The following is an 8,685-nucleotide window of genomic DNA, read 5'->3' on the forward strand; positions in this document are numbered from 1 at the left end:
TTGGTTTTTTTAAATAATTTCATGTCTCAGGCAAAATCAGCTAAATCAGTTCTGAATTCTAATCAGCTGAGTAGAGCTCAATCATTCAAGTCTTTGTGGTGCTACCGCTGGCAAGTATCCTCCCAGACTCCATCTGGGGCTTCAGATATTCCCAAATCCATGGCAGGCATCTTACATACGTGCAAGCTCCAAACCCAGAGGCCTCGGAGTTCAGATGGTCCCGAGTCTCACTTGCCCCTACACAAAAGACTGAAGGAGCAAGCTAGAGGGAGAACCCAAAACTAATCCCCCAACACCATAAATTGGGTAGCCGAGACCCTCCCATTCAGAGACTATAGTAGATTCTCATAATGGTGCCTGTCCACAGTGCAGTGAACAGGTCTCCACTCTCAGCTACACACATCTGCTCCTAGTCTGGGTGCTCATGGTATCTCCCTGATTAGAACAGGGACTACACTTGATCCGAGTCAAAAGTATGGCATGCTACAAATGCAGAAATCTTTGAGCATGGGGATTCCTAGTCACGCTTTGCACCTCTTTTTTGAGCTTGGGGCTGCTCATACTCTCCTGGCATCCTGGGCAGGTACTCCAGTGACTTCAGGGACCAAATCCTGCATACCCCAGTAATGCCCCTGCAGGAGGATTTCTAGTGCATGCACCTGCAAGCATGGAAGGGGGAACCCCCATGCAAAGGATTCCTGCAACACACATTGCTGCGCCCCAACCTGGGGCACTCCTGAGGCTTCAGGGGCCACACTTTTGTGCCTCAAAAATCCCCCTGCAAGGGGAATTCTTAGGGCAGGCATTTGGGAGTGTATAGGGGGAAACTGCTGCAGGGAATTCCCACGGTACAGGCATCAGGGCACACATCTACAAGCATGGGGGATGGAGGCAGGGGGCAGGCTTTTCAGGGGACTCCCATGGCAAGTGTATTGTGCGATGGCATCCCTGCCTTTCTCTCATAAGATCAGGCCCTGAAGCACCAGGAGCACCCCTGAAGGGACCTAACCCTTTGGGACAACCACCCTAGTGATCTGTACAGACACCAGTGAATGGATCAGTGAGGTGATGACACATCCCTACACAGCTGATCCCACTCCAAACACAATGTCTGTTTATAAGCAGAGAGGGTTAACATTAACTTTTTTTCTTACTCTTCCTTTTTCCCCTTTCCTTATTAAAAATTGCTTATCAGCCCACAAAGCTCTTTATATAGGATGACTGTGGATACTAACTGTACTGAACTACTGAGCTTGCAGGCAAAAGGCACCTTATATAACTGCAAGTTAGGTACTTCATTAATATCAATAAATAACAACAACAAAATTCTTTTCTGTCAGTTTTTAATAAATGGACTGCAAACAGGCTATATTTTCACATGACAATAGAATGCTCTTTTCCCTCTAGAACTGGTGAAACTTCTTTCAGGTATAGCACACACTAGGTTTTCAAACGAATTAAGCCTTGGAGCGTTGCAGCTGTGTTTACATGCACTAGGTTTTCAAACAAATTTATCCGGCTCCCTGGCTGGTGCTGCAAGAGAACGGGACACTCTAGCACTACCTCCCCAGCCCAGGGCCCTCCACCCACCCTGTGCCTGTGCCCTGCCACACAGCTGTGGAAGCAGGGAGCTGGCAAACCACACAAGAAAAATAAAGCAGAAGCTATTTGAAAGTAAAAGCAATTCAAAGGGGTGAACTATAAAAAAGTAGCAGCGCCATCTGGTGGACAAAGAGGCTCATTACATGTCTTTGAGTGCCTTTGTGTTTGCACGCAATGAACCCATGAACATAACACTAATTTCCGGCGAGCCAAACTAAATTATGTACGAGGAGTTTTAGTTTAGTGCACAAGAATGACTTTTAAAGCATTGGGAAATCCCACTCGTGCAAACAGACACACATTTGCAACGCATGAAAGGGCAAAAATCGTGGTGTGTACAAGAGCCCTAACAGTGGTTAATGTGCCGTATTCTCAAAGATCCATATTTTTTTTCCTGGTACCTACTGGGGTATACTAGAGCTTTACAAATCAAAGATTAAATGAAAACGTGGCAGAAACACATTAAGCATGTTGAACTAATCAGTTGCTTAAAAGTTTTCATTACACCTAACACGTGTGTAACAGAAACACATTATGAAGAATGTTGTAAATGTCCATTGCTTGGAGTCATCTCTATATGCATTATTTCTTGACAAATGGATATAACTATCAGGGTCAGAGACTGTTAAGAGATGCATATTTTACGCAATATGTCTGTGAGGCCAGAATAGAAGTGTGTAAGAGGCCTATATTTAATTTGAGGACATTCACCAGGATTCCTGAAATAATTAATAAAAGTGAGACATAGTCACTTGACAATCACCAACAAATATGTTGTTCTCATTTAGGAATAACCAGCATTTGCTATATATGGTGGGCCTAAATCTATTTTCATCCCATTCAATGGCAAGCAGAAGATCCGGTTTCTTTCTTTTGATGCTTTCACAGCTCCAATTATTTGTGAAAAAAACAAGAGCATGAATTATGTCATGGAAGAACTGGGAATGGAGGAATCCTTTGGACTCCTAGGGAATGGGCACATGAACAATTACTGATATAAATGAAGGCAGTGATTTGTATCACGCCAAGCTCTACCATGGTAACTGTACATGATCATACTTTAATCCTGTGGTAAAGTTTATTCATGGCAATTTATCCTTCTTTCCCTGAGGGCTAGTAAGGTACTATTGTCGTATAATTGGCACACTAGCATCTGCTACAATGTAGCTCATACTGTGAACATCCTTACCCTCATTATAGACCTCACGGGAGCTTGTTCACATACCAAAGCCCTAACAAAGCCGTCTCCATGACATGCTACATGCTGAAAACCTGCGACCAACTCTTCTATCTACAAAATGTTGCATCTTTCCTGTATACAGACTGTTAAAAAATTCATCTAGGTAAACCAGTGCAAACCCCTAACATAGATGCTCTTAAATTGATATAATTCTGTTTCATTTGCATCAGTAAGTTACCAATAAATTGGATTAATCTAGGGTCAGGACCATTTAAGGCTGGACCAGTTAACCCAGGCTTGTTTTTAAATCAAATCACTTTTCTAATGTAGACGTAGCTAACCAAATTCTGAGCTGACTCTTGGCAGACACACAATCCAAACAATAACCTACTTCTTCCAGTTAATATGCTAGGCTTCTCTTTTTCAGTGCAATTATTCACCTGCTTTCACCATCTTTACCTTTGTGCACATCAGGCCTGCTGATGAAGGGATGGGAATGACTCCTTTTCCTTATCACCCTTAGTTTATTTTATCTCTTATTTGAAGCATGCATGCTCTGGAGTGGTAAATCACTGTGCATTTGAATGCCTGCACAGTGCTGCCACACCGATTTGTCTGGACTAACAGGTCAGATTACTGGGAAATTGCAGCCAAAAGGGAACCTGCTTTAAAAGGAAGAAGAGTCTGTAATCCAGTCTGGATATCAAGCTGTCATATAGTTCCCTACATTAATAAAAGGGCCTTAATTTAGACAGTTGAGTCCTAACTGCATTTAAAAAAAAATATTTAGTCAAGAAATCATTTTCAGCTGTGGATCTGGAGTTGGTTTCCTTGGAATATGTCTTTGCTTGCTTTACTATTAGTAAAAACAAATACAAAAGGGATGCAAGCACTGCACACTGACATTTGAGGTTTCTAATTTTCTACTATGTTCATGTTTATCCCTTCCCACACTATTGAATTCATCTCAACACCTGATCAAAACGGGGTGCACAAGATCTTACCATAAGCAAACACACTGGGGCAGGGCTTGTCAATCACTGCCATGTAAGGCCACTACATTTACATAGAAGCTCCCAGCAGTTCAGGAGTCATATTTCAGGAGACAAATGGTAATAAAAGAAAGAGAAATCATCCTTGTAAGGTTGATAAATGGCAGTTCAGCAAACAGCCAAGGCAACAAGAGGGTTACCTGTCAGCACAGGGAGACAGTGGACTATACACACCACAGTAGAACAAAACTCCATTTTTCTTCCTCTCTTCTGTTGAATTTGGGTTTAAAATGTGGAGTTGAAACAACTGCAGGTTATCATAAGAGCTCCCCGGTGGAGAAAACCATTGTGAGGACTGGAAAATGCTTAAGGGACAATCCCAAGACATGTTAAGAAACCTAACACATTCCACAAAGCCTGGGAAAGTCTAATCAGGTTTAATTTAAGCATGACTTTTACAAGGTGCAGTTAAGATTTCTACTGGGCTTTATCTGTGCCCACTGACGATGATGAAAATCTCCAGTCAACTTTAATAATGCAAGATGGGGCCTGTAGACTGTAAAAAAAAAAAAGTTTGTTTTCATTTAAAACATCAATTTAATCTGAGAGAGGCACCAGGCTTTTAAGAACATTTCAGCGGTGGAAGTGCATAATATCATTACTGCACTTACAATTCTTTTCCACTCCTTCTCATCAATAATTCCCCCACCTCAAAAGAGGGGTTTTTTTCCATTTGCTTACTTGAAGCATACCCAGGAAAGCACTTACCATCCTGCAAAACAGCCAACTGATGCTTGGAGTGCTGGCTACCACCAGGCTATCACATCACGTTGTGCTGAGCGCCCGTGTGCTCATCATTTCCGAGGTAGGCGTCCTCACTGGGCCTTCGCAGCCACAGGCAGGTGCCCAGAGCTTCTGTTTTGCGTGGACACTTTTCCCTCGCCCTTTATGGGATCCTGAGGTTTTAAGTAAACAATTACTGCTCTTTCTGATAAGTCACATTAAAATATCGATCAGGTGGGGGAGGGAGGGAGGCCCACACTCCACTAAGCTGAAGTTGCCTTTAGTCAAACAGACAAGGGAGGAAAAAAACCCCTCGCAACCTTGCAAGCCCAGTTTTAACTCTGCCACAGACTGCCTGAGGGCAGGGGAAAGGGGAATAAGCAGGCAGGCAGGAGGGAAGAGTTGCACTGTCCTGATGGACTGAAATGAAATTGTTTCCTGAGAGAATTTATGAAGCTTTAATATCCACATTAGCACAAGCTGGCGTGGTCAGAAGGCTGCACAAGGCAGCGTGGCAGTGGGGCACATCAACATTTGTTCTGTGCATGCTATGACCCAAAATGGATGGCACGTTTGCTTCACACAGTCCTGAGCACATGCTATTAAACATGCCAGAGACAGACGGTGTCTTTACACACGCTCCAAGGGTAGGGGTGCGGGGATGCTTTAAGCAGAGGAACTCTGAGAGCCACTCTAATTAAAGCACTTGCAGTGTCTCATGTATTCAGCATCCCACACTTCAAAATGGTGGTGGGGCGCTTTAACTAAAACTTGTTTGATGAGCTTTAGTTAAAGTGCTCCCACCAAGCACTTGAATACATGAGGGGGGACACTGAACACATGAGATACAGAGGCTGCTGGAGCGCACCAATTAACATGCTGCAGCAGACATGATTAATGGAGTCTGCTCCAACACACTGTAATTACATGTCTATGGGCACACAGAGAGCCTACTGCCATATGTCTAACACTGCACTAAGGAAATTACTTGATGTCTGGAGTCCCAGCCTAGATGCTAGTGTCACACAAATCCCAAAGGAACCATAAACTTCACCTTAGTAGAGGTATCACTGGACTTGAATCAGGGTCTCCTTGCCAAAGTCATATGTTAAAGTCAACAACGTGTTTGGTGTGGAATTAGTCTCCGTTTTACTGGAGATTTTAGTCCTTTATTTTGGTTTCATTAAGATAAAGGTATTTGTAACTAAGAAAAAGACATAAAACACCATGTGAAAAAGCTATTGGCATTGTTGAATGCCATAGCAGATGTCCTCACCTAGCTAGCAGAAGTGCAACAGACAGGAATCAAGAATCACATGCCCTCCTCTCTCTTTGCAGCTGCTTGCTGGGATTCTTACTACACCTAAGACCACTGTACATTACAGAGAGCCTAACAGCCAACGCAGGAGCAATTTTTACCCATCTTAAGGCTGCGCTGCCAGGGCAGTGTAAAGTCCTCATTGTGCAAATGACAATGAAGCTTTGAGAGCTAAAGCCAAATCAAGCCCACCATGGGACAGTGAGGGAGGGGTACGGCACAGAGCTTTCAGCTCACGGTGTAGAAGTATGAGTTCTAGTCCCAGCTCTGCTGCTAAGCTGCTGTTTAACTCTTAGCAAGTCACTTCATCTCTGTTTTCCCTTTCACCCTCTGTCTTATATATTTGCATAGCAAACATTTTAGGGGGGAGATTGTCTCCTGCTTTGTTCTGGTGGAGGGTCTAGCACAGTGGGACTTTACTCTGAGCCAGGGTCTCTAAGCCCTACTCTAATATAAATAATAACGACAGCAGCTCTGAATGGTGTGGGGAGGGAAGCAAATGTCAAACAGCACATTTTATCTGAAGAAACTAATTATTGTTGTCAGTCCTCAGGAGCCTTTTGTTTTTAAAGTACTGCATTGTTGTTTTAGGAATACATCCTGACTTATTAAAAAAAACCCAGAATATTTTGTTATGAGAGACTAACGGTAATTCTTTTAACTTTCTTCACTATACAATGCATCTGCTCAGCTGCAATTTAATGTTTAACTTGTTAACAAGAAGGTAACTCTAGAAAGTGGGGGTGAACTGTCTTTATACAAGCTGTTGGAGCTTCAAATGTCAAACAAATACTTGGGGTGAAATCCTGGTCCTACTGCAGTCATGGCAAAAGCCCCCTTGACTTCTAGAAGGTTAAGATTTCACCTGAGTTCAGACCAAGACTTCTGTGCATCTTGTACAATGGGACTCAGAGTCTGCAATGTAAATGTAGTCTGCTCTAAAATTGGAAACATTTTCACATATTTGAATCACAATTATTATAAGAAATATGCTTATAATATTTAAGCAACACCCCTGTATCATCAGCTCATGCTATCTGCATATTCTTATAGAAGGGTTGGGACTTCTTTATTCATATGGACATGGTCAACAATCTCGGTGCCATGTCATGAAAAGAAGAAATGGTATTAATTGTTGTGACATACTAGATGGAGCTCATAGCATAGATACAGGGGCAAATACATGCACAATTCTTATAATAGAATGGACAAATTACACGTGCAATTTTGAAAATCTGGTACTGTGTTTTTTTAAGCTCATGGGAGGTATCTGGTACAATAGATAAAAACTTGTACTTATCTGTAAACAAGAGAGAAAAAAAGAATACAAAACAACAATAATATATTAAGGATTAATTTTTATGAGCTGTAATTTTCTCTACAACATAACAACAGATTGTTAGCATGCTGCTTGTCTTCAGGGAGGAAGCTAAATAGTTATTGCTGGGATTTTATTTCTAAGTTATAGTATTTTTTCACACTACACCATAAGTAAAGTAAGGCTCTCTATTGTACATGGAGCTGGATTATCTAAGACAGACAAGTGAGACAGAATTGAAAAACTCACCAGTGAGGACTGGTCTAGAAGGACTAGCTTCTGGTCTAGTACTTTGCAATAAAATGTCAAGTTGTTTTGAAATTTGTGGCTCAATCACAAAAGGCGAAACAAGAGTAAAGGAGTATGTTGCAATACACTGTGCACAGATACGTAGGGCAAATTCTATTCTCAGTTACAAGACATTTAAACACAACTATAAAAACCACTCCAACTAACAATTATATAGACAACTGCTGCTAACTGAGAATCAAATATGGCCCATAAGTGAAAGCTAGAAAATTCTTTATTTTTGTCTTATGTAAAGCCTCAAGAAAGGAAGTTCAGGGGGAAAACCTGAGAAAAAAGGAGACAAAAGGTGAAGAAAAGGCATTCATAAGCAGTGAACCAAAAGCATTAATAAACTAAAACTCAGGCAGGAATAGCATCTTTTGACACTCCTTGAAAGAAGTGAAACACTACAAATTAAAGATGTAGTCCTACGAGCATCTAACAAGTGAACCTCTGCAATGGGGAAAACTGAACCTGCCCAGAGACTGGCTAGATGAGGGTTAAACTTTCTCTTTCTGAGTAGTGACCTGGGTGATAAATGAAAATGATGTGATCTCAAAAGGACTAATGGGTGGACACGGTCTTTTTGGGGGAGGGATGGACTTCTTGGTGGAAAAAATCCCTTTTTGTGATCTACTCCAACTCTGTTGGTCTAAAATCATTGTGCATACATTGGGAGTCCATTTTGAGAGGGTAGTGGAAAAAGTTTAGACACATGATTGGAGGAGATTATTTATTTAGCCAAACTTTGTCAAGCAAGCCCTATCACTCAATTTGATTCTGAGACCTTGGAATATAGTTTCAGTTTATTTCACCAAAATGAAGCTTACCTGAAGCAAATTGGTTCTTTATCTCAGCAGAAGATAAAGGATGCTAGGTGAAAATGCAGCGTGAACATCTTTTCCGTAGCAGGCTGCCTCTGACCAGAAAACGGCAGCTGCCTCACCTGGAAAGAGGGAGAAAGGACTTACTTTCCGGCTTCCTGGTGAAGTGCCTAGCCCAGCTTATCACAATCAACTTGCATGACAATTGGTTGTCCCCAAAAGCAGTTTTGTTAAGAGAGGAGTGACTGGGTCCTCAAAGCTGAAACGAGAAATGCTTAGGGCAAAATATAGGGTGTGTACCATCATTACCTTTACATCAACCTAACTAGGGTTAGGTCAATCAATCAAAATCATTAGTGTCACATCAGCCCCCCCCCCCC

At 41.9% G+C, this 8,685-nt stretch overlaps 1 long non-coding RNA gene across 1 annotated transcript in view; it reads right to left on the minus strand.

Moving 5' to 3' along the window:
- Nucleotides 1-424: 424 nt before the first annotated feature.
- Nucleotides 425-8,685, minus strand: part of LOC109298277 — an 18,746-nt gene continuing 10,485 nt past the window's right edge. Inside the window, exons 3-4 of the long non-coding RNA XR_002097576.1 lie at nucleotides 3,284-3,291; nucleotides 425-435 (exon numbers count right to left, since the gene is read on the minus strand). This is a non-coding gene — a long non-coding RNA (uncharacterized LOC109298277). The remainder of the gene's footprint in view (nucleotides 436-3,283; nucleotides 3,292-8,685) is intronic.

This window comes from Gavialis gangeticus, unplaced genomic scaffold, assembly GCF_001723915.1.
Source record: "Gavialis gangeticus isolate Ggan-Ray unplaced genomic scaffold, GavGan_comp1, whole genome shotgun sequence".
Lineage (NCBI taxonomy): Eukaryota > Metazoa > Chordata > Crocodylia > Gavialidae > Gavialis > Gavialis gangeticus.